This window comes from Bombyx mori, chromosome 1, assembly GCF_030269925.1.
Source record: "Bombyx mori chromosome 1, ASM3026992v2".
In the NCBI taxonomy this organism is placed as follows: domain Eukaryota; kingdom Metazoa; phylum Arthropoda; class Insecta; order Lepidoptera; family Bombycidae; genus Bombyx; species Bombyx mori.
The window spans coordinates 10,173,199-10,200,454 of record NC_085107.1 but is presented as its reverse complement, the minus strand read 5'-3'; the positions used below and the strand labels follow the sequence as shown (position 1 = coordinate 10,200,454).

At 39.3% G+C, this 27,256-nt stretch overlaps 1 protein-coding gene across 3 annotated transcripts in view; it reads right to left on the bottom strand.

Moving 5' to 3' along the window:
* The window catches only part of LOC101741823 (abnormal cell migration protein 10), an 85,963-nt gene extending 58,986 nt beyond the window's left edge, over nucleotides 1-26,977 (bottom strand). For 2 of the 3 annotated variants that reach the window (XM_012693575.4, XM_012693576.4), the window contains exon 1: nucleotides 26,675-26,977. The gene's annotated coding sequence lies outside the window, so the exon portion shown is untranslated. Of the gene's footprint in view, nucleotides 1-1,341; nucleotides 1,472-26,674 lie in introns of those variants that run through there. The other variant, XM_062669102.1, reaches the window with a different exon arrangement.
* Between the last annotated feature and the right edge of the window lie 279 nt (nucleotides 26,978-27,256).

The following is a 27,256-nucleotide window of genomic DNA, read 5'->3' as shown; positions in this document are numbered from 1 at the left end:
AGCAATTCAGGACTTTGTTTAAGTAACATCAACATAAACATACAATTGACTAATAGTTTAAACATTTTAAGTTTTATCATTGATTTAGCAATTCTCAAATTGCAGCGTGGCAAGCATTGACTAGATTAAAAAAAGACGTAAACTTCTGTTTGGTATTTTGGTCTATGCGTGCCTGCGTCTGATCGGTCTTCAGTTAAGCCGTTGCTCATGACATTATCAATGCTAATACATTACTAACAAGTAGATAAGAACGAGTGTAGTCTTTTTCCTGCGTGATCGATTTTCAGAAAAAACAGCAGAGTTTTTTTCTATTTTACTCGGAGATATGACTTGTAGAAAACCGCTTACTAATTACTAACAAACAATAACATTAAAAGGACATTTTTACTTTACACGTTACCTAGCTTTTTTTTTTATTGCTTAGATGTGTGGACGAGCTCACAGCCCACCTGGTGTTAGGTGGTTACTGGAGCCCATAGACATCTACAACGTAAATGCGCCACCCACCTTGAGATATAAGTTCTAAGATCTCAGTATAGTTACAACGGCTGCCCCACCCTTCAAACCGAAACGCATTACTGCTTCACGGCAGAAATAGGCAGGGCGGTGGTACCTACCCGCGCGGACTCACAAGAGGTCCTACCACCAGTAAAAAGTAGCTAAGACACGTTTGTGAAATTGCGACAAATTCTTGTTTATTTGGAAGAGAGCTTCGTTTCGGCAAAATATTATCGTCTTCCGAGTAAATGTTTACAAAATAACGTCTCTTGTTTATGTTTATTCAACAAACACGCCACTCAACAGAATTAAATGTCTATAATACACATTAATGTTCCTAAAGCATTCGTTCAATTAAATGTTTTTAATTTAAGTTTCTAATGTTTTTAGTGAGCATTGTTAATGTCAGATTAAACTAGCTGTTACGGTGGTTCTACGATAATTATCGTTATATTTGTCACAAACATAAAAATATTCCTGATATAATGATCATTCGGTTCGGTTCGTAACCAGAATGCACTAGCTGTATTACACGAACCATTGGGAATACTTCCGTATCTTCATATATTTTTCTTTGAAAGTCTGCAATTCCTAACCTAAAAAATCCATATAAATATTGAGCGCCCGAGCACTCACGACCACGCTGCCTATTTTTGCGAATTAATCACGGGTCGCAGCTCCAACGATAAAGCAGACGATATGCCTATTATATTGCAATCGGTTACTGTAAAGATACATTATTATTTAGAACAAAAAATGATGCTTACACCGATAACGAAAGACGCAATAATGTAACTTTATCTATTTGTTGTCTACGAAAAACAAAAACTGTTTAAAACATACCTTTTAAGTGCGAATCCGCGACCCCTTCATAACTTGCACGATAACGGTTGTGTGAAACACGAACGTGTTTTTTATAAACTGTTTAATTAAATAAAAACACTGTTTTTTTCCATCAGCGAAATGGCTTTTTATGTGTGTCGTGAACTATGACGTCGCGTACGCCTCAATTACGTAAGAGGTTTTATTCATTAACAATATATGTATATGTATTTACATGTCGATCACAAGTCAGTTAAAGCTGTATGAAATACATGTACGGGTCACATAATTATGACTTAATAATTTAGAGACTACTGCTGATGACGATTTTCGTTATTAGTGGGTGAGATCGAATTGTTGTAAAGAAGTAATATTATTGTTACTATTTCCAGCATGTAACGTTTAGATGGATTGTTTAAAAAAAAAAACACTTTTTAAATTAATGGTCGAAAACTTAATTTAATATATTATAATATCTTGCACCCTAAATATCTCTCTAATGCAGAGCTTTATTGCTTGCGTGAGCCCAAGAAGTAACATAGTCGCCCGCATTTTTGTCGAATTTATTATTAATTAAAGTGATATTAAAATACATTATGCTCACGAGAATTATATAATATGTTAACTACGAATACCACATGTTCAATGTAAGCGTGCTTAAATAAAACAAAATTTAAATAAATGTATTAATTTGTCCTGTTCGTAAGGAATACGAGATCGAGAAATGTGTGTGTGTGTGTGTGTGTGTGTGTGTGTGTGTGTGTGTGTGTGTGTGTGTGTGTGTGTGTGTGTGTGTGTGTGTGTGTGTGTGTGCACTAGGCATCAAAAGTCGTTTCACCGCTTCGCATTGACTATACATGAGTCGTAAACTATTCTAATACGTATTCATTTAACATATTCAGTGAGAAAATATGAGTTTCAGTATTCCATTTATCGAACTAGGAATATTCAAATAAACAATTACATATAATCGACTACCATTATTCGCATTCAGGTGAAAAACGAATTATTAAAGAGAAAATTCCACTGAAATCTGCAGAACTTTAAACTAAAAATGTATTTGATTGAAAGCTTAAAGGAACTCAACTGTAATAATTCTTGAAAATAGTGAAAATTCGAAAGCTCTAAGGCCACGACTTGTTTCGGTGAGTTCCTGCACCGGATCACAGCCGAGCCGACGGCAGAGTGCCACCATTGTGGTTGCGACTTGGACACGGCAGAGCATACGCTCGTCGCCTGCCCCGCATGGGAGGGGTGGCGCCGTGTCCTCGTCGCAAAAATAGGAACCGACTTGTCGTTGCCGAGTGTTGTGGCATCGATGCTCGGCGACGACGAGTCGTGGAAGGCGATGCTCGACTTCTGCGAGTGCACCATCTCGCAGAAGGAGGCGGCGGGGCGCGTGAGAGACGCACAATCCCGCCGCCGTCGAGCGGGGGCCAGGGAGGCGGATCTCGCCCAAGCCCTGGCCCTCTAAGTGTTTCGGGTCCCCCTCACATGTCGGTCTGGGGACCGGCGAGGGGGGCCTAAGAAGACGACGTGCAAGCTGCTCTGCACGCGTTTTACGCAAGAGCATCCGGGTGATGGAAGGCCGGCTATCCTCGACCCACGCTGGTTCTGGCCCAGCGGGGTATTCCGTAGGGTAGCCCACTCTAACCGGCGCCATCTAGGCGGGCTTCGGACAGTCTGCCGACCGAGAGGGCTGGTGGTCGTGGCGCCGACGACCGCCAGTCCGGCGTCCCGAGGGGGAGGTTGATGGGAGAGATGTGCTCCGCACTAAACGCTTCACTTTCCCCCCTTTGCCTTGTCATGAGTTCTGTCTCATGCGAGGTTTGGACGTTGGTTGTTGAGCGACAGGAGGTTTTAGTCAGTTCGACTCTGACATACCCCGCCCAGTATCCCCAGAAAAGGGCGGAAGTCCGGCGATTTCCTCCTGACCAAAAAAAAAAAAAAAAGGCCACGACTTTCTAGGTATACACAAGTAAAGATCATCGTATCTTACCGCTGGCCTTTAAAGTATTAAATATTTTGTATTTAAATATTCATTACAAGAATTTTTTATATTACGCTCAAAAATACATTTTCTATATAAGTAATCTAGATGTTTGTAAGGTTACTAGTAAACTATTAGTGTACAACAATATTATATATTTTAGCTCATAGAAGTATTCAAACGGTAACATTCATTCCGTAGAAAAGATCACACGATTAGTAACGTACGGACGAAGCACACAATACTTTATTAAAACATCACATATACAATTAGTTCGTATCATGTCCTTGTAACGTATTATAGCTTGGAGAATCAATTGAGTGCTGACGCTCTAGATTGTTAATACAAAATGCGTTGGGAGGCTCTGAACCCCCAACGCAATCTACTGCGTTGGACACATTGACCGGAGTCTTATTTAATATAGTCTTCATAATGGCGCATTGTGGCGCTGTTGTCTATCCGTATTTGAAATTCATAAGGTATGCACTAAAACCATATAAACGTTTGTAACGTTGTTGGAATGGGAATAGCTTTACGACTGGGACTGAACGCGTCGAGCAACAACTTGTCAACTGATCGTCGATCGATCGTTTACTTTTCTACACGCTACTTTTTTTTTCCCTACCTATGCTGATAGCCTTGAGAGGCTATTTCAGCTTCACCCTAACGTGTGTAGGTGAGCTCACGGGGCTCAAACCGGAGCGTTGCTAACACTGACCCTAGCAAGAGTAGTGCTTCGCAGAATCCGTCGAGAAACTCAGTGGGCTGTGTCTATGGGTTAACGCGCTACTGTTGCCTTCTTATTGTAACATATTTTGTCTTTAATTAATCAGAATTATTCTGGCTAAGTAGCTCCGCCAGTGATTTGTATTATATTATTTAATTTTTAAATTAATACATTCGAGTAGTCTAAGCACGTTTCGTATTATTATTGTAAGGAGCCGAAACCCCCGGAAGGATGTCCCACGAGTGCGACGCGTGGGTTGCATGCATCGCCACGTTATTAATAGTTATAGCTGGCTTATTTTAAACGGACCTGTTAAACCTTGAATTTATATTCTTTCAGTGTAAAGTAACTGGACTGAATGACATCAGGAAATGTTAAAATGAAAACACAGGCGTTTATAACTTCTCTGCCTTGTACATAATATGTATGTGGGACACCGTCCAGAGTGAAATTATAATTAAACAATTGACATCTTTTAAATAATAGCCTCTTTAAAAAAATTTATATATACATAAAAACACGAATCGAGAATTACAAAAAATTTAATAAACATTACCAGTGACGTAATATAGTTTATAACATAATATGTAGTTTAACATAGCAGTAGTTGATTTTTGAATGAACATTACAATAACTTCGTGTTTGACACAGAGTCAAGATTTATACAAAAACGACGAAGGAGGCTTGTCGTGTCACTAGATAAACTCCTATGGGAACGTAAACATATGGCACGTTACGATCGCGCACCGCCATGACCGCTTGACGTCGTACGCTTGTCGTAATACCATATATATCCCATATGGGTTGTAATTAAGCGCGGCCCAGTAAGGGAATCAGGACACGCAATCATTCTATGAGACAAATCTGAGGCGTTACGAAAACTTCAACGTAAACGATTAGTAATATCCGTCGGAAAGTTTTTTTTTTCCTACCTAAGCTGAGAGCCTTGAGAGGCTATTTCAGCGTAACCTTAACTAGTAGGCGAGCTCACGGGGCTCAAACCCGACGACGTTGCTAACACGAACCCTAGCAAGAGCCGTGCTTCGCAGAATCTACCACCGGATAGGAAACGCGACTCACTGAGAAGATCCGGCGAGAAACTCAGTGGGCTGTGTCTCGAGGGTTCGAAAAGTATTGCGCTCTGTCTGCATATATGGTTATTATAAAAGGGTCGACCACACGCATTCTGGCCGGTTCGGCGAACCCACACGATCCGTACGGTCAAAGCGTATTTAGACAACCGACCGCTCAAGTCGAAGCGTGAACTTTAACTATTTGCCTTCTCGTTAAGATACCAATTATAGTTTACCGCTTTTAATATAGCTAAATAGGCTTTGAGATGGCCTCTCTATCGCTTCTATAGTCCGGGCGACAGCTTCAGTAGCGGCGCTTGATATTATGATAAGGCATGATTGTGCGGAGTATGCCAAGATTAATTACATTATGTATGCTACAATGTAATACACGCGCTTCATAAAATTACTTTTATTTTAAATGTACATAAGAATTGTACTGTCGATATTAGCTGTGCTCATAGAAAAGCCAGTTAAATTATCAACACCGCAAGCTATCTTCATAAGAGTACATCGTAATAAAGAGATAGATAATTAACGGATTCGTAGTAAATTTATAACTCAAATGCAAATTCCAGTGTAAATTCGTTATGGAAATGTTTCTATATGTATTAACGGTCATTAATGTCTACATCAGAAAAACTACGAATCCACAAAGAAGCACTCGAAACGCAAAAGAACAAAGAAACATTAAATTTGAGTATGGAAGCAAAGATGTGTTTTCACTGTGGCTCATGCGCCGTGGCGTCGCGTCGATTCCATAGTTTTTTTTTAGTGTTTTTAAATAAAACGCTTGTATTTTTCCATTACTAGAAAGGACTGTATGACAATGGCTGCTGTTATCGGAAGCTGTCTTTGAGTCCGGTGGATGCAGCGGGGAAACTAGTCCACCCACACGGCGCCGGCTCGGTGCACGCCACGCGGCCCACTCCCTTTCACATAATATATCACAGCGGTGCAGTGTGTAAACGTAGACGCTTTTTGAAAGTAGGCGTTTGTACTGCGCCTATGCATCCCGGCATACATGGCTTTATTGGTCAGAGAGTCGCGTCGCAGTCAAAAAAAAATTATATTTGTATGTTCAGTTCGAAGTTTAAATTATGTAAGTTGATGTTATGAGGAGAGGAATGTTACGACGAGCGTTCAATGATATTTCGACAGATTGTAATGGGAAATATTTTAAGGAAGAACCCGGAATATTTTTTTTATATTTTTTTTATTTTCTAGATGGATGGAGGACCTCACGGCTGCACCTGGTGTCAAGCGGTTACCGGAGCCCATGAACATCTACAACATAAATGGCGCCACCCACCTTGAGATATAGGTTCTAAAGTCTCAGTATAATTACAACGGCTGCCCCACCCTTCAAACTGAAACGCATTACTGCTTCACGATAGAAATAGGCGTGGTGGTGATACCTACCTACCCGTGCGATATATTGTATGCGAATATACATAAATAGATCTTTCGAATTAATTAAAAGTTGACTATAATGCTGTGCTAATTAAGTAAGTGTTCCGCAAAGAGTTCTACGTAATTTATCGTTTATCTTATCCCTATTTATCTTAAAAGTCAAAGGTATTTATTATTCGAGTATTTCAGGTTCACATTTTATTTAGATACTTATTTTGATTTTGATCCGCATTATCTACTTTCATGTTTCACGACGCGCGCGCGTAACTCCTTACGCAATAAACGGCAGGTCATACAGCTTACAGCACAGAGGAGAACAATAACAATTGCCTTTTAAAATAAATATTAAACGAAAGCATATTAGCAATTATATAAACAATCGTTTCTGTACATTACGTTATTGACATCCATTCATTCATTATGAGATTACTGCCATAGATAACGCCAGTTCCGGTATTATTAACTGACAGACGTGAATTCGTGATAGACACGGCGTGACTGACACAGAACTAGGTAATTTAAGAATTTTTAGAAATGCCTACTAGTAATGTAATCACGCTTCGCGGACTAGATAAAGTTAGATACGTCATTTCGTATCCTCCCGATCCACTATCGGTGCTTTTAGGTATCTCAAACACCAGTCCCTCAGGTTAAGAGCCTCATGAGCTCACCGATTAGCCGGGTTACGCTGGCATAAACCACTAGGTTACAGGTGTAACTATACTGAGACTTTAGAACTTATCTCAAGGTGGGTGGTGCATTTACGTTGTAGATGTCTATGGGCTCCAGTAACCACTTAACACCTGGTGGGCTGTGAGCTCGTCCACCAATCGAGGTATAAAAAAAAGAAAAAAAAACGATAGAGACTGTCAATTTAGAATGAATAAAAACGCTAGCTCGGATGGATGAGTTAGGCATATAATTAAGTATAAGCACGAAGCCCGCCATAGAAATTAAGGCCTGCTTTATTCGATGATCGAACGAATGAAAATGATATTTAAGATTAGTAGAATCTTTTACTTTTAATTAAATTTTTTTCGTGAAAGTAGGTTATGTATATCGTGTAAGTGATCGTAGAGTTTATGTCTAATAGACTGCGTTATCTCAAACAGTGTATCCAACGAGGCGCCCTCGTTCGTCGGTCGACGCCCTTGTGCCAGACGCAAACTAGCTTATCGTTGCAGTTAAATTCATTATATAATTGATATGGATTGCTTAGAATTTCTTTGCGTTATCGCTTTGCGCCCTAAATACAAATCACATACATAGCTGATAGGAAAACGGGTCATGTAGACTGCAAAACAAGCTCTGGTAACTACAAAGTGGTCTACTGTTATAGGAATTTATTGTTTTATAAAAATTTAAAATGTTGTAAGGGATGTTTTTTTTTACATAATATTTTCTTTGTTCCATATTAGTTGTCATATTAACGATCATGAATTTTAATAGCTAACCAATAGATATCGTTAAAATCGTTTAATCGTAATTTTAAGTATTTATTACAAAACGAGAATAGTCGAGCCTTAATAATTCGAATAGTTCTTTTTTAATAATATGTCCAAAGAGATCCATTTCTCATATTTTATTATATATTATATTATGTTTCTCTACTCGAGCTCTAGGCTCGGTTTACTGAGCTCCCGCCCCGAGACCCTCAGGGAAAGGGAACTGAGCCACAGTTTCCCCTCCTACGAAAACCGTATCTCCCAAGACTTTCGTGATGATGGCGACTGTGTGTATGGCAGCTTGTTTCTGCATGATGTGTGGGTTGATATTTGCATCTAATTTATCTATGTATTTCTGTAGGCTTTTGGCTATTACTCCGGTTGCTCCTATTACTATTGGTACTATTTCTGTGTGTGTTTTCCATAATCTCGTTATTTCGGTTTTGAGTGCATGGTATTTACTTAGCTTTTCTATTTCTTTTGCTCCTATATTGTAGTTTGAGGGAACTGTTACATCTATGAGGTATGTTTTGTTGTCGGTTTTGTTTATTATATATTATTATTTATAATAAATAATACACACGAATTTGTCATAAAAATTGACGATACTGACTTAAATCTTTACTATTGGGCTTCTAAATGACTTTAAGCTCGTATTTTATTAAAGACGAAGTGCATCGAAGCACTGCATTTAAGGGCTAATTATACCGAGTGACAAAGTAAGCCAACGTTCTTAACTGATGATGCGTACAGAGCAATCGGCCGCACCACTCATCTATAAATAACCGTGAGTAAAAATAGCGAGACGCTTCGGACTTCCGTATACTCACACAGCTTTGATTTATGCGCATTTTCGCATGTTTTCGACGATTTTAACCCGTCAATATCAATTTTTCCGAGACGATATTGATTTTTATCACAAAGTAAATTAAAGATACGTGTAATTGTTTTTTGTATTGATTAATTCATAATAAATAATATATGGCACTCATTTATATATATTATAATTTCCACTCGAATGTACATCGTAAATTAAAATCCATTTTATTATTCTATTTTTAACAATACTCGAGTAAAATTAGCAAAAAAAGAAATTCATTGTTATATAAAAGTTTGCACAATTTCGAATATTATTATTATTAATGCGTTCGTGTTACAGAAATTGCTAATTCATTGAATGCAAATTTTTTACGTGAATTCTAAAGCTTGTACTACCTATTTATTACCTTAAGCTACCATTAGTCTAAATTTATAGGTCGCCGGAGAGTTCGACACACGGAGTTGAGATGTATGAGTCAGTTCGCACGGGGCCGGAAGACGCTTCCGGTGTGTGCACGTACGGTTCAGCGTCACGACAACTTCACAACAATATGTTGCGCTGCTTCTAATTCTGGCCGAGAATTTGTGTTTGATCATGCATTAAGAAATAATCTATTTTAATGATATTGTATTGATATTGATATTGATTTTTTACTGGTGGTAGGACCTCTTGTGAGTCCGCGAGCGTAGGTACCACCGCCCCGGCCTATTTCTGCCGTGAAGCAGTAATGCGTTTCGGTTTGAAGGGTGGTGCAGCCGTTGTAACTATACTGAGATCTTAGAACTTATATCTCAAGGTGGGTGGCGCATTTACTTCGTAAATGTCTATGGGCTCCAGTAACCACTTAACACCAGGTGGGCTGTGAGCTCGTCCACCCATTTAGCAATAAAAAAAAAAGTATGTCGGTATTTGTGGTGACCGTTATCGAATCACTGCAAATATACTAAAGCGCAACATTGCTAGATTATAGTAATGTTGTAATCATATGTAGAGAAAATAGATATTAAAAAGGCAAATTAAATGAGCTATATTGAAGATATTTCTTTCAGTGAACCGCTAATAATAATATCTTAACTTAGTTTGCTTAAACTGGTAGTCTATAAATAAAAACGATTTACGTGAGCATATCAAAGTTCCTTTGGAATTAAAATGACAATTCTTTGCAGTCTATGCCCGATACCCAAATTATATTAAAAAGTAAGAAGTAGCTATTCCACTTAAGGAATTCTTTTTTAGTCGCATGTTATCGGTAACATAAATTAAATTTATAATGACAAATATTAAGTAATCATTCGTTCGTGTTAATATATCAATAAGAGAACACGATACACAATGATCGCACAAGTCGAACGCTCAAATCAACTAGGTAGGTAGTTTCACTTATCTTAGCATTCAGCGGTTTATAGCGGTGGTAATTTATTTATTTGCAGCAACGGCTTGAACGGAAATTAACTACTTCTGTCGGTACATTGGCCAAGTGATCCATCATGCGTAGTGACGTTCGACTCTGGTTTAATGGAACATTTCCGGCGAGTTGTGCGCGGACGCATTGCGCCCTATTGTCGACGCCCGGGTCAAGGGATGACCTTTTATTGTTCGAGTATCGATAAGCGAGGCGCCGTCTCTCGTGACACGTCACTAATGAATCGGTTATGAACGCGAAATCGTTGAGCGCTGACCGTCTGCGTTTTGTTATTACTAACACAACATCCCGCCTGTAGCTTTGTTTGTACGAAATTAATTAATTCTGTTACGTGTGTCTAGCTTTGTGATAGTTTGACTATGAACGTAAATTGAATATTTCATGGATTTACTTACTGGCTTTACTGATTGTCACTCAGTAAAAAACATGTCACAAATACTCATGTCTAAATTAATGCTTCTTCTAAATTCATCGCATTTGTAAATTTATAATCGTTCAATAACGAAAACTTTTACCATTCATATCGTATAATCCCGTACAGTTCATTTAAATTGTCTCTATTCATCTAAATCTAGAAACAGGCCTTAATTCTGTTGAAGCAACTATAACAAATGCTTGCAAAATTAGGTCATACAACAACGGACGCGCGTAGGATGTTAAAACTAATAAATTAGTATGCTGAAACTGGTTTCATTTTACTATTGGCCCAAAAACATTATTAGTGTCCGAAAGAATGTAGCCTATTGTGTTTCGCCAAATTATAAATGTTGAGATTAATAATTATCATGTTGTTCTGTTGATGTGATAGCGTAGACAAGCATAGGACAGAATTAACGGATATTTCTATTCGCATTCATCAAGTGTGATCGTCAGCACACGATATTTATTCGGGTGAGTCCTAGCTCAGTGCTGTGAATTACAAATTACTAAAACAATTAATTGTTTCCAGAAGGATCACTGGCTTCTATGTTTTTTTTTTTTAATATATAAATCACTACATGTAACATTTCGTTCCGGATATTTAGTACTTTATATTATCTTATATTCATTATCGAAAATAATCTTCTATTATATTCTATAATCTGTTATTTAATTAATTTTAGTGACTTATTTTCATATTATATTGAGATTTTATAGTATGTTTTGTATTTATAATTAAATTTTGTATTATTATACGAGTATATATTTGTATGAAGTTTTGTATTAATTTGGTAGTAAATTTTGCATTTTGATTTTGCTTCAAAATAATAATGAGTATTGCATTTGAAGATAGTATGAATACCACACAAGAAAAAAGTGTACGTCATATTAGTTTAAAATGTACTCCATCTTTTAAAAGAGTTCTTCTACCTTCTTATGGCACCATTTGCTTCAGACTTTTCCCCCTGCTGTCTCACCCCACATCTCCCTCGAGGTGAATGAACGTCCACAAAATAAACTTAAGTTATACGTATCGGCCATAGATAGTAAATTTAAATGTAATTGTATGAAATAAATTATGGTGAAGTAGAATGTCGGAGGGCCACCTGTTCTAGTGAAACTGGAAAGGCCTCTGTGCCATGAATAATCCGTCTTTCACAAAAAAAAACCCAGAAAGCCAGAGTTGCATATCCGTCAAAACAACAGCCGTGGCATTATATCAAGATCCTCTGACTCGTCCGAAAGCCGCCTCGGGACCAGTAGTAAAACGCAAATAAAATGTCTAACGCTGCACAGTCTGTTTCAATGTTTTCAGAACTAAGTTCCGTTGATACAAAGTATCCGAATATGTTGGCACCACATGAAACATTTGTCGTAACTACGCGGGGACTTTCTATTTTTGGCACATAAGACCTAACTGAAGTAATTCTGTGAAACAGTGGGCCTGACTGGATTTGGTTTTATTTTTTAAACATTATGTTCAATATTATAATGTACAATATACAATATATAATAATAATATAATGTACAATATTTTAAAAAGTCAGTTTTTGTAATAGGAAACTGTTCAAGATTATCCACGGTTCTTGATTTTTTGGCTATCAAGTGGCTATTTTGGCTTCACTAGGGAATGGGGGAACACAATTCACAGGTATGTCAGAGTTTGCTGACATTTGCCCAAGCAAGAGCGGTGCTTCGCAAAATATACCACCGGATCAGAATCGCGACTCACTAGGAATATCTGGCGAGCACATTGGGTACCTACTACATATTATTATTAGAATTTTATGTTTCTACTAGTTGACCCGGCAGACTTCGTAGTGCCTCAATCGATAAAATACAAAATACAATATACAAAAGACCTAAACTTTTGTATAAAATAAACGTAAAACAAACAAAAGGAATCCGTCCGACGGAGCACACATCAAAGGAAAAACAATATTGTTATTTTTATTTAATTCCGGGTATTTTTTTTTTTTTTTTTTTTTTTTTTTTATTGCCCTTGTAGGCAGACGAGCATACGGCCCACCTGATGGTGAGTGGTTACCGTCGCCCATGGACTTCAGCAATGCCAGGGGCAGAGCCAAGCCGCTGCCTACCGCTTAATACTCTCCACAAGCCTCGTTTGAAGAAGGACATGTCATAGCGCTCGGGAAACACCGTGGAGGGGAGCTCATTCCATAGCCGGATGGTACGTGGCAAAAAAGATCTCTGGAAACGCACTGTGGATGACCGCAGTGGCTCCAGGTAGTATGGATGAACTCTACTCCGGTGGCGGGCGGTGCGATGGTAAAAACGAGATGCCGGTATCATCTCGAACAATTCCTCAGAGCACTCCCCATGGAACATACGGTACAAAATGCAGAGGGAACCGAAGTCCCTCCGCAGACCCAGAGGCTCCAAACGATCCGTGAGAATGGGATTATCGACAATCCGAACGGCCCTCCTCTGTATGGAGTCAAATGGAAGAAGCTGGTATTTGGGAGCCCCAGCCCAGAGATGGGAGCAGTACTCCACGCGAGGCCGGACTTGTGCTTTATAAAGCAAAAGCCTTTGTCCAGGCGTGAAGTACCGCTTCGCTCTGTTGAGGACTCCCAGCATTTTGGACGCCAACTTGGCTTTGCTTTCCAAATGACTCCGAAACTGGACATCGCTCGAAATGTCGACCCCAAGTATCCCAATACTCTCGGAAGGTTGCAGGGATACTCCTTGGAATTGCGGCGCCATGACAAAGGGGTCCTTCTTTGCAGTGAACGCGCAAACTTGTGTCTTTATCGGGTTGAATTGAACCAAGTTCAATTCACCCCATTCGGAGACTCGCCCCAGAGAGTTCTCCACTTCAGACACAAGTTTTGATCGTCTCTCTTGCACCGCGCTCCGAGAGAGACTCTGATGGCCGATATATCGCGCATCCCCCGTGCTGTCATCCGCATAGCAATGCATGCCATCAATAGACAGCATGTCATTGATATACAGGATGAAAAGCGTGGGGGAGAGCACCGAACCTTGTGGAACGCCAGCGTTAATGGTCATGGTATCAGAACAGTCACCGTCTACAACGACCGTGATGCTCCGCCCATCCAAAAAGCTAGCGATCCACTTGCAGAGACCCTCGGGGATTCCGTAAGATGGTAGCTTCGATAGAAGTGCCCTATGCCAGACCCTGTCGAAGGCCTTCGCGATATCAAGGCTCACAGCAAGAGCCTCGCCCTTGCTCTCCAAGGCTTCAGCCCACCTGTGAGTAAGGTATACAAGAAGATCGCCAGCTGAGCGACCGTGACGGAAACCGTACTGTCGGTCACTGATCAGCTGGCGATCCTCAAGATACTTCAGGAGTTGTGTATTTATTATTCGCTCCATCACCTTGGAAAGCAAGGAAGTTATCGCGATAGGCCTATAGCTCGACGGGTCCGACCGGTCACCCTTCTTGGGGATAGGGTGGACGTGGGCGGTCTTCCATGAAGACGGAACCCTGTTAGCGCAATAAGAGAGGCGATACAAACGCGTTAGCGCAGGTGTCAGCTCAGGGGCGCACGTTTTCAGAACCACTGCGGGGATGCCGTCTGGCCCACTCGACTTATGGACGTCCAGGAGTCGGAGCTCCCGCCTAACTGCACACTGTGTGAAGCAGATATCCGGCAGGGAGCTATCACACTGGGGGATGTTCGGTGGTGTGACACCCCCGTCGTCCACAGTCGAGTTCGAGGCGAAGAGTTTGACCAGAAGGTCAGCCTTCTCTTTCGCGCTGTGGGCCAAAGTGTCATCGGACTTGCGCAGTGGTGGGAGACTAGACCTGCAAAAGTTTCCTTCTGCAGCTTTGGCGAGCGACCAAAAAGCACGGCTCCCGGAGGGATAGCTCTTTAATCGCTCGCCAACTCTAGCAACGTGCTCCGACTTCGCCTTGGCAATTACCTTCTTGTAGGACCTGGAAGCGGCGTTATATTTCCGCCTTTCCCCTGAGATGTTAGGATCCCGACGTCTCCTGGCATTATCCCATGCCACGTATGCGGACCGCTTGAGGTGTGCAGCATCCCTACTGGCATTGTTATACCAGGGTCTGCTGCGACCCCCAACGGGCACTTCAGAGGAGGGAATAAACAATTCCATCCCCCGGAGCACCACGTCTTTAAGACGGTCCGCACAGACGTCAGGATCAGCAGAGGAAAAGCAGAACCGCCCCCATGGGTAGGATGCGTAAAATTCACGCAATCCATCCCAATCTGCTGACATATACCGCCAAACTCTACGATACCCGGTCGTCCTTCGACGACCGGGACGAGAGAGTGGTACGGCAGCACGAATAAGGCAGTGATCAGACGATCCAAGCGGAGCGTCGACCACCACACTGTATCCGGCCGGATCTGTGGTCAGCAGAAGGTCCAACAAAGAAGGCTCGCGCCCCTCGATATCTGGGACACGGGTGGGCTGTGTCACCAGCTGGGAGAAGCCGTAGGCCAAGGCGAAATCGTAGGCAGTCCGACCCGGGAGGTCAGTGGTTCTGGACCCCAACCACTCTTGGTGGTGAGCGTTAAAGTCTCCAAGAACCACCACCTCCGCAGATGGGTACTGCTCAAGCACGCGGTTAGTCCCCTCTTGCACATGCTCAAACAGAGCTGAACCTGCATCACTGCTGTGGGACCTGTACAGGCACGCGTAGATTCGGATACAGCCCCCGTGATCCACGCGCAGCCACAATAGGGACAGGTCCCGTTGTTCGAGGCCCCGAAGACGGCGACAACAGACATCCGCCCGGACGAATACGCACACCCCGGCTTTACGTAGGAAGTTGTGCTCCAATACGTAGCCGGGGTATTCAAGGTATGAGGTATCGTCCGGAGCAGATATCTGCGTCTCCGTTAAAAAAAGCAGGGCAGGCTGCGCCGTCTCAAGGTGGTGGTGTACGGCGTCAAGGTTGCTATGTAGGCCCCTGACATTGCTGAAATCCACATTAAATGTGGAATGGGGAACCGCCTGTAAAACCCTTTTCTTTTTTTTCGAGTTCATAAATTCTATTTCTTGAGAGTAGGATTAGGAGAGGTAGGATGTTGGAGGTGAGATCGAGGCAACACCTGAATGAAGCGCGGAACATAGTACGTGCTCGACCACGGGTTGCGTGAGAGACTGACGCAGGGCATGGAAGGGCCCCCAGTCCACCCTGCGTACGATCGCCGGGATCCACTCCGGTCTCCGACTCCGGCACGACGACCGCACGACAGGATTTTACACCGGTTGGCGGGACAGCTTCCCGGGGCGGAGTTTAGTAGAGACACCCGGGTTCAGGTCCCCTACTGACCGGCGGGCGGCAGCGGATACCGTTTCACTAGGTCTCCCTATACCCCCGTCAAACAATCACGCCCCGTGAGCTCGCACGCACGTCTGCTCCGCATGTTCCAGGCGTCACCAAGACTCACCCCCAGCAAGGAAGGGGAAAGGGAAGGAATAGAACTGGCTCTCCAACCCACACGCCGGAACACAGCTAGGCTATTTGGCGGCGGACTCTAGTTGGAGGGTGGTCGCCAGCCTATTACATATTTATCTTCATATTTATCTACCTTTTAAAGCTTCTCTGGACTACCACAAATAATTCAAGACCAAAATTAGCTAAATCGGTCCAGCCGTTCTCGAGTTTTAGCGAGACTAACGAACAGCAATTCATTTTTATTTAAACTAGAGGTCCCGCAGTAGTCGAAATTCGACTATAATTAATTGGAATTGTAAGTTATTATGATTGTGTTTTATACTTCTATAATCACAAATTTCGTCACTATAACGTACACTATAAGAAATATTAATAAAGACAAACAATATTTAATCTATTCTCAATTGCACCACACACGTCAAGAACAAAAGTTTGACAATAAATAGTATGCATACGTGTGTGCGTCAAATACATGCTATGTAGTGTGTGTAATGTTTTCTTTATTGATTTATTGTATATTTTATGCATTATTTTTAAAAAATATTAGCATTGTGCACTTCTTTTCTATATTCTCTATAAGTGTGGAAAATTTCATACTCCTCCTTTCGCGCAATTTTTGTAAAAAGGGATACAAAGTTTTTGCTTCACGTATTAATATATAGATAGATGTTTCTATTGTTTTGTTAGCTGTCAAGTATATAAACCCTTTTGATGTTTGCATAAAACTTCCCCGACGCGACTGTAAGTGGCTTCAAATTGCGGGGATTGAATTATTTTCTCGAGGTGCAAGCATTTCAACGTTCTAGCTTATAATTAATGAACTTACTTCAGCTCGTTCCGGTTTCCAATGTTTACCGACGGGAGTTTCAGTATGAAAGCCCGCCCTGAAATCGGGCTCGTGAAAGTTTGAAAGAAACATTTACATTGAAGTTGCTTTGAATGTTTACTTTAAAATTCAATAGAAGCGAAGCTGGAAAATAACCAACGACGCTCCATTCACGTTTTCTTCTTCTGCTTAATAGTTTAAATGTATTTTGGATTAATCGATTGTGTTTGTTTGTACGGTACTTAATTATTGTTATTGGCATTATCTGACGTTCAATGGTTTGCGATATTCATAAAATAAATCTTCAAGTTACGTAATTTGCGTAATTACTGGTGGTAGGACCTCTTGTGAGTCCGCACGGGTACATACCACTGCCCTGCCAATTTCTGCCGTGAAGCAGAAATGCGTTTCGGTTTGAAGGGTGGGGCAGCCGTTGTAATTATACTGAGACCTTGGAACTTATATGTCAAGGTGGCGCATTTACGTTATAGATGTGTATGGGCTCCAGTAACCACTTAACACCAGGTGGGCTGCGAGCTCGTACACCAATCTAAGCAATAAAAAAAATTACGTAAAACTCGTTTTGTTTGAAAATTTATTTTGCTTTTATCTGTTCTACGCTAGATATAATTTAATATGTGTAAACAAGGTGTAAATCTCACAATTAGTTTGAGACATGCTCGTAGCTGCTATTCTACCTTTCAACGCAGAACGTGTAACTGTTATCAAATCGGATGATGATAATCCTTGCTGGCCAACATCACGACCGGCCGCGACTAAATGCTTCATAAATGTTCGCCGATGAATTGTTTAATAAAATACGTGTTTATTATGTTCACGCATGTTCACCAACCGTTCCTATTGTTGAAGGTATTGTTTAAAATTTCATTTCGTTTCAATGCGACCATTATTTCAGCAACAACCCGTATGTTTTATATGTCACGAGGAAAACATTCCGGTTAAGCGCGTCTTATTTTGGGTTTATTAACAATTTTACAATTATTCTATGCTATGTAACTCTTGCGGTCAAAACAGATATCAATTTGAATTCATTGAACAAACTAACGTGGCGACTCGAAAATAGCCCTTAAGTATTGGGTTTACTATTTATTCATTATCGTTGTTTCTAATGTACACGTTTTGACTTGGACGAAATTTTTTTCATAAATAAATTATTTGGCGATTTATTAATTGCGAACTCAGTGAAAGTTTGACAAAACAATCAATGTATTAGTTATTTTTACAGAAACAAAAAAATTGCAACAAAGAAATTAAAAACAATCAGCAAGTAAGAAACAACATAAGCAGTGGAGAAATGCACCAGATCTTCTTACTAAGACGCCGGAATATCTAGTAGACTTTGGAAAAGACGAATCTGAAGATACTGAGCATGAATTTATTACAAAGGAAGTTAAATGTTAAACAATCAAGACGCTTAGTAACAGAACGTAGGGCACCGGTGACCGACGCGGCAGTCAACGTGTTAAATAATTAGATTGAAAATCAACTGGATTATTTTAATAATACGATCCTTCCCTAAGTTTGAATATTTTTATTTTTGTTCGTAACAAGGAAGTTTTGAATATTGAATCAGTCGGAGTTATTTTAATGGAAACCTTTCATAAATAATCCTTCAAAGGCCTCTTCTTTTTTCAGTTTAAGTTAGATGTTTTTTTCTGATTTTTCCATTAAGAAACATATTGCAAAGTATTTTATAAAACTTTTTAATTAATACACAAGGGACCTAAATATTATTTCGTTTGAACGTTTTAAGAGGCAAAAAGTACAGGGGCAATTTCTTTCGTTTTTAATGCTCCAATGTAATGTATATATATACCTAGTCAGGTCATAAATTCTGTCACATGTTTAATGTAAAATAATTGAAACAAGTTTATTCATTATGTAACCATTCATATACCAAAATGAACTTAACAAAACATAGATTCTTATGACACTAAAGTATGAACTTAACAAAACATAGATTCTTATGACACTAAAGTTTATTCAAAATGACCTCCGTGATTTTGAATACAGGCCTTCAATCTGCGCGGCCAGTCGTCTATCGTAGCACGAACGAGGTCCATGTCAATATCGGCGGCTGCCTTAATCAAGGATGTCTTGAGTGACTCCAAATTGGGTTGAGGCTTTGAGCACGCCTTTTCCTCCAAGTGTTGCCATATCTTGTAATCTAATGGATTCAAATCTGGACTGGAGGAGGGCCAGTCTTCGTGCCGGATGAAGTCGATTTCACGCGCCGCCAGCCAGTCTTGTGTGCTCTTCGCTCTATGAGCTGGCGCCGAATCTTTTTGGAATACCCAGTGCCTGTTATTGAACATGGTATGAGAAACAGGTTCCACAAGGTTCGTCAGGACTGTATTTTGATACACAACTGCATTCGTTTTTACACCTTTCTCACAAAATGTACCTCTGTTAAGCCCCAATAAGAAACTCCCAACCATACCATGAGCGAGGATGGAAAATGACCTCGTTGGACACGCGGAATACGGTTGCTCGCTTCTTCACTACTGTGTGCGTACACCTTATCATTTTGTTTGTTGTAGCTCTCTTCTACGGTAAAAAATTTTTCATCCGAAAAAAGAATTTCCCGATATTTTTTTCCCGCGTACCGCTTCAACAAAGCGCGGCATCTCTTCAGTCTCAGGTCCATTAGACGAGCATTCAAACGATTTCCTGTTTTTCTTCGATATGCCCGAAGCCCTAAGTCTTCATTTAACACCCTTTTCACCGTGGTTCTGCTTAACCCCATTTGAAGGGCCAACAGTTTCTGCTTACGTTTGGGATTTCTTTGAATTCGCGCCTTCACAGCTTTTATCACTGCTGGAGTCCTAACAGACCGAGGGCGACCACTTCTTGACCTGTCATCTACACTAGAGTCTTCATTGTATCGTTTGATGGTACGATAAACGAATCTTTTGGTTATATTAAAATTTTTCAGTATGTTAAAAATTTGAATTGGCGCGTAACCGCAAGGATGCAACGCAATAACTGCAACACGGTCTTCTTTAAGCGTCCACTCCATATTTAGAAATGAGTAAAATTCTAAAAGTATACGTTTTTATTTTCATGAACAATTCGAAATTCGAATTCAATAAACTTTTTTGTGGCCAGCTTTCTAAAAGAAAAGTTTTTACTGTGTGACAATACTTATGACCTGACTAGTTATATTTATGACATCGTGAACTCAAGCACCGATAATCAACTGTAGTTATTAACACTTCAAGTAACACTTATTGATATCTTGAAAATAAAACTTCTAATGGAAAAGCCAGAAGCTCGTTAATAGCTTAACAGCAAAGAAAATGGTTTCATAAACCGAGAAGAAAATGGCACTTAAGTGTTTTGTTCTTTGTTACTTTAAAATAAAATTAAGATTACACGTGGCATAGGTTCTGTAGAAATTTCAATTTAGTTTTATTTGGGAAGCACTAGGTCAGGTTCTGCAAGCCGACATATTGAGAAACAATGTCTCATACATTTAAAGGTACTCGTATAACCTTTCGTATGAATTAACATTCCGAAAATGTCATATTTCATGAACAATATGCGTCATTATTAATTTATGTCATCTTAGTATTGGCTTCATATTGACTTGTGCTCACAATTTCGTATGTGTATTTATTATAGGTGGTAATCCTGATCGATTTCGGTAATAATGACTATGCTTTATATAACAAAACGTAATTGATATAATCTTTTTTTTTTTTTTTTATTACCTATTCTGATAGCCTTGAGAGGCTATCTCAGCTTCGCCCTAACGTTTGTAGGTGAGCTCGCGGGGCTCAACCGGAGAGTTGCTAACACTGACCCTAGCAAGAGCAGTGCTTCGCAGAATCTACCACCGGATCGGAAACGCGACCCACTGAGAAGATCCGGCGAGAAACTCAGTGGGCTGTGTCTATGGGTTAGTTCGCTCGTCGAGCCCTTCGTCGCAAGTGACGGGTTCGACGAGGACGGTGACCGGAATATAATTTAGTAATCATCAAAGTATTTATTACCAAGAGCTCGAGAGTTCAATTCATACAACTAGAAGTATAATCCACGCATTCTACTATTTAAATCATTTATCATCGGTGTTATGGAATCTGAAAAATGATAGATTTCTTCAGATAACTTTAAACAAGAGCAACGACCCTGTTCAATCGTTTGTTACGATTCAATTTCTTCTTAAAATTATATTATGTGACGTAAAAAAAAAGATGTTATTGTTAAATTGCTACGGTCTCTTACAGTCTTTAAATCAAATTTGTAAAACCTTAATATGACGTTGAGTGATTTATGAATCTGCTTTTTTTATTTTAAAAATAAATGTTTCTGTATATTGCATTTATTTAAAAAAGTGTGTTAGGTTGGACAGGTTAGATGTGATTGACCCCAAAGCATTGCATTATTTATTTATTAATGCTCTAAATGGGAAAACCGCAGTTTTCACTTCTTTTTATTTTTTTTCGAGCATTAGTTAAAAAAAAGCTGTCAAAGGTGCAACCCACAGTAAAATGCAATCAGTTTAAAGTTACTGGTGGTTTTACTCATGGTTGGAGCTCTTGTGTGTCCGCGCTGGTAGGTACCACCACCCCGCCTATTTCTGCCGTGAAGCAGTAATGCGTTTCGGTTTGAAGGGCGGGGCAGCCGTTGTAACTATACTTGTAGACCTTAGAACTTATATCCCAAGGTGGGTGGCGCATTTATGTCGTAGATATCTATGGACTCCAGTAACCACTTAATACCAGATGGGTTGTGAGCTCGTCCACCCATCTAAGCATTAAAAAAAAAGCGACTTCCCATTTCAAGTATCTACCTATTCATATTATTCACATCGGATTTAATGAATATGGAACCGCGATACATTTACGTGTTCTATTCGCCTCGAATATTCTAGAATGTTACAATTCAAAGGGACACTACATAAAAACTTTCGCAGCATTAATATAATATGCAGAAATTTATCAACCAACCATTCGATGCATATAGCTACCAGACCGAGTGATTCAATTATCCTGCCGCTGTGTGTTCAGAAAATAATAAAAAATAAGTATATATTTTGCATAACTATAGACAACAGGATACTGATTTAAATAATAAGGTTTCTGTTAGATAATCTTAATTGTATTCGAATGAATCATTAGTAAGTGATTTCGAATCGATTTTCATAATCGATCAATTAATTTATAATTAACAAAAAGTCAAGTGATGACTAATTAGTTATTAAATGAAAAAAATGCAAAAAGTTCCTCAATACATCAACATTATCATCATTATCAGCCTATAGCATTCCACTACAGAACACGAGAGCCTCTCTAATTCCACGCCATTGAACACGATCCTCGGCTTCTCTCATTCAGCTCTTGCCATCAATACATATAACAATAAAAACCGTGGTATCGGCACATTGATGAAAGTTAATAAAATAGAAAGGGGGTAGCTAAAAAGTAATGGAAGATACACCACATTTGAGAAGTCGTCGTGGCCTAAAGGATAAGACGTCCCGTGCGTTTGTAGCCACGTCCACTGCAGATCAGGTCCACTGAATGCGTTAAAAATTAAAATTTAAACTTGTTGTACGCTGTCATAGCAGATATATTATTCTATAAGAAGTAGCTGTGTCTGTTAAAAATGCGTTTTTATTTATTTATTTATTGCTTAGATGGGTAGACGAGCTCACAGCCCACCTGGTGTTAACTGGTTACTGGAGCCCATAGACATGTACAACGTAAATGCGCCACCCACCTTGAGATATGAGATCTAAGGTCTCAGTATAGTTACAACACCTGAACCGCCCTTCAAACCGAAACGCATTACTGCTTCACGGCTGAAATAGGCAGGGTGGTGGAACCTATCCGTGCAGACTCACAAGAGGTCCAACCACCAGTAAAAAAAGGTTTATAAAATATGTTTTCCTTTGCAAACTGTTGCATTTGCAATATAAATTAAAAGAATTATTAGGTCATTATATATTATACCTATTATCAAGATATGTGTAGATGCCGCCAATTTTACCTTTCTCCTACAGCTAATCCATAATTATCCATAGATTTATAAAGACTAATATACCTAGTCATTATTCTAATGGATTCTTTGACTTAATGTCTCAAAATGTGTGAGTCACTTTTCGGCGCCTAATAATAAGCGATGAGCTCTTGCAGACTAACTACTAAAAATAACAATTTAAAATGAACAGAACTAAAATATCAGTAAACGAAGACAATAAAAATACAGACACACAATGTATTTTCATGCTATTGTGTAGGTTTGCTCTGCTTATGACTATGCCAAAAAGATTCTTAATGTCGAAGCACAGTAATGAGATGAGGTACATCTGGCGTTGCTTGTCAATTGGTCACGCGGCTAAGTACTCCGTAGCCATTGCGCCATCGAGGTTGTACAGCTGTTTTATTCATAAGCAACCAGATGTAAATATTCTTGCACTCATTTTGGCTCTGAAGCAATTTTAAATGAAGTATTTTAATAGGTAGGTTGACGACCGACAATCATTGTTAAAGACGAATTGTTTCCAAATATATTCTGTTCTGGTTTCAGTTCTAACCGATACATTCTTAACTTACTGTAAACACGTAATAAATATTAACAGATCCTTCAATACTCTTAATTTTGATACCCTTTCTCAATATTTAATACGGAACTAACAGTTACTCGGGTGCGATATGATTACCACGATTCAATACTGAAGTTATAATGCTTTAAGATGTAATTTTTCTCGGAAAACCCATCAGCATTAGATCGAAGGCCAGCATAAAAATATCTTATTAGAAGCTAAAACAAGAATAACGTAATTATGCGTAATAAGCAAGACAAATAATTAGGTTACAAAAGACTTGATAAGATATCTTCACATTATTATTATCGGTTAACTTTAAAAACAAAAGAAAAAATAAACCGAAACTTGAAAATTGAACCGAAAATTTCTTTTTATTCAATTACTTATTAAACTATCCAATGACATAATATTGTGTAACGATGTGCTTTCCGTGATCTATCTCCTATCTTTTTCATATCTATACTTAATACATATTATAGAGCTGAAGAGTTTGTTTGTTTATTTGGTTGAACGCGCTAATCTCAGGAACTACTGGTTCGATTTGAAAAATTATTTCAACGTTAGATAGCCCATTCATTGAGGAAGGCAGAGCACCAATAAAGAATGTTTCAAAATCGGGGTTTTTGCCCTTTTGAGAGGGTCCGGAGCTTGCGCTGCAGAAACGGTTAAAGTTTCGATAAAATAATGTACGACAGAATTGTTCCCATCTCTGTATTTTAAGTTTGGCTCACCTTTTTTATGCAAACCAAATTTGTTCTAAAATAAAGCATTATTAGTGAAGGTGTTTTTGTGAAGATGATATTAATTCATATCCAAATAAATACGTTACGTTACATTACAAGTATTTAACTTTTACTTAACTTTTAAAGATATTTGGTCTCACTTAATTTTAATGAGTAGGTATCTCGCTATGAGTATTTTAATGAGTATGAGAAGACATCGCAGCTTTAAAATAGCATCGCAGCAAAATGATAATCACGCGCGTAATATTGATGGACAAGGCACCGGCCGGCCTGCGGCACAGAGTAAGAAGAATAACAAGAAACATCCAAATCACTGCAAGATAGGCTTTGAAAATTGTAGATTTTTCTGGATTTCTCCAGGACCCCATCATCAGATCTTGAAGATTACAGGACCGTTCGGGAAGTCTACCGTTTCGAACAAAAAAAAGAAAAAGGAAATTATCTGAATCGGTTCAAGTATTCTCGAGAAATCGGTGATAAAAAATGGTGGTCGAATTGATAACCTCCTCTTTTGAAGTCGTTAAAAAGCGTGATTTTGGTTCCTTAAATAGCCCCTTAACATAATTCTATCATTCAAAAATATTTTTACTTTCTACGTAAATGAAGTCGCGGGTAAAATTTAGCGTTATGTATGCCAAAGTAATTATTCCATGCGGACGAAGTCGCGGGTAAAAGCTAGTACATACATAAAGGTTGATGTGTAAGTATGTGTGTTGCCTATAGCCTCCGTAGCGGCTGGTCCGATTTTGATGAAATTGAAGCAAATCTTCAGATCGGCCAGCAAAGCGTACCGTTTTTAATTAGTAGTACTTTTGAGTGGAGTAGTAAAACTGAATTCTGAATAGATTATAAAGTTATAAAAATTTAAAGCGCCTACAAAGACCTACTTGAATAAAAAATACTTTAATTTCAGATTTTTTTTTTTAAATTATTGCTTAGATGCGTGAACGAGCTCACAGCCCACCTGGCGTTAAGTGGTTACTGGAGCCCATAGACATCTAAAACGTTAATGCGCCACCCACCTTGAGATATAAGTTCTAAAGTCTCAAGTATAGTTACAACGGCTGCCCCACCCTTCGAACCGAAACGCATTACTGCTTCACTGCAGAAATAGGCAGGGTGGTGGTACCTACCCGCGCGGACTCACTAGAGGTCCTACCACCAGTAAAAAAAATTGTTTAATTGTCTAAGGAATTCTGTGCATTACGTTATATAATGAAGATAGCGTAATTAGTTAGTGGAATGGCAATTGAATGCGTTACTCGCTTATGTCCATATAGGTTAAGGCTGACAGTAGGACGTTAAGTACGTACTAAGTAATTATATTACTACATTCCTCAAATAATATAATATGGAAGAGGTCGACCGAAAAAGACATGGATGGAGTAGGTATGTGAATGACGATATGAGAGAGAGAGAGAGGAGTGAGTGTTGAGCTGACGGCTGATAGAAGCGAATGGAAGAGAAAAAATTGCTGTGGCGACTCCTCCTAGTGGGATAAGGTGAAGAAAAAGAAGAAGAATATAATATCGAAGCAACAGAACACAAGCCGCATTGGCTTATGGTATTCTTTGCAATGCAGTGTGATAATACGTCGAAAAACAACGACGGGCACAGAAGAACTAGTGGTGGGATGGAAAACAAAAACCTGTGAAAACTACCACCGATATCGATTGGCTGAAATTTAAGCCATTAATCTTTCAGGATAAGAGTATGTCCAGCTATAAAGCAAAAGCCACGGGTGTCTGGCCAAGCTTGATACAACTTAGCCATGTTTTTTTTACCTACCTATTTGCTGGTAGGCTAAGGGGCTATTATAGCATCTCGCTCATAGGTACCAACACAACTATTAGCCTATCTTTATCTTGAGTAAGTATCTACCGCTAGTGACATGCTTTATGTAGTAACGAATCCTGATCTACCCATTTCTGCCGCGATAAATCTATATAATATATATAGAATAACATTACAAACTATCATTTCAGGTATTATTGAAAATCCAAAAAACACCTATAAACAGGATAAATAGTTGTTCTAAGTTCACATTACTGTTAGGCGAATTACTATGCACGTTTCTAAGTACTCAAGCTCATTCTGAGACCGATACTTATTGGTAGTAAAATGTTGATGGTTGTAGAGATACTTGCGTAGAGTTACTTACTACCTAGATGCTGTCTTAGTTTACAACATTAAAAGCGATATTAAGTAGTGGATAATATGTTTTATCACAGCTAGTAATTAGGAACTAGGTACATTGCATTTCGAATACTAAGTACCTTGAATCATATTAGGTAGGCAAATGAAAACTTCTTGATAACTTCGTCCAATGGGCATGAGCTTCACCAGATGACTAATCCCGAGTATTTTCACCATTACACCAATAAAAAAATCTCAATTTGAAAATTTGTATGCATGTCTCATCAAATAATATTATTAAGGTAGAAACGAACTTAAAATTAAGTATATTCATCGTATACTTACCAAAACAATGATGTTTTCGCGCTCTCACACTAAAGATACAATTCAAGGAGCATGCCTTCGAAAAAAACGACTCGCACACTTTTTTGGAATGTCCACAAATAAACGGAACTGTCTTTTATATTTCCGGAATACGCATTCTGTTCGATAAATCAACGCGCGGAGTGTACGTCTGATGCAAACGTCCGTACTCTGACTCCACTGCCGACCGGTATCAACGAAGCAAACTGGCAATGTATACTTGTGTAGGTAATTGTGAGTTGTGTGTAGCTGGGGAAGTGTAGGAGGAGCCGAGGCGTTATACACATCTAAATGACTATTGTATTGTTTATATACAATTGGATCTGAACGCGACATCTATCGTAGACTATTAGAAACATTTCTGTTTGTGGTTTCAATTCTGTTGAAAATTGAACAAAACATGGCAAACAGCGCTATCCTTTTTCATTTCATACAGCGACACCTAGTAATAGTAGGACGAAATATTTTTAGGGATACTTTTAAATTACTTTGTTCTCTAACAGATGGCGCTATGTATATGATAGTAAAAGCATTTTTCTGAATAAATGTTTTCTTTCTGTTAGT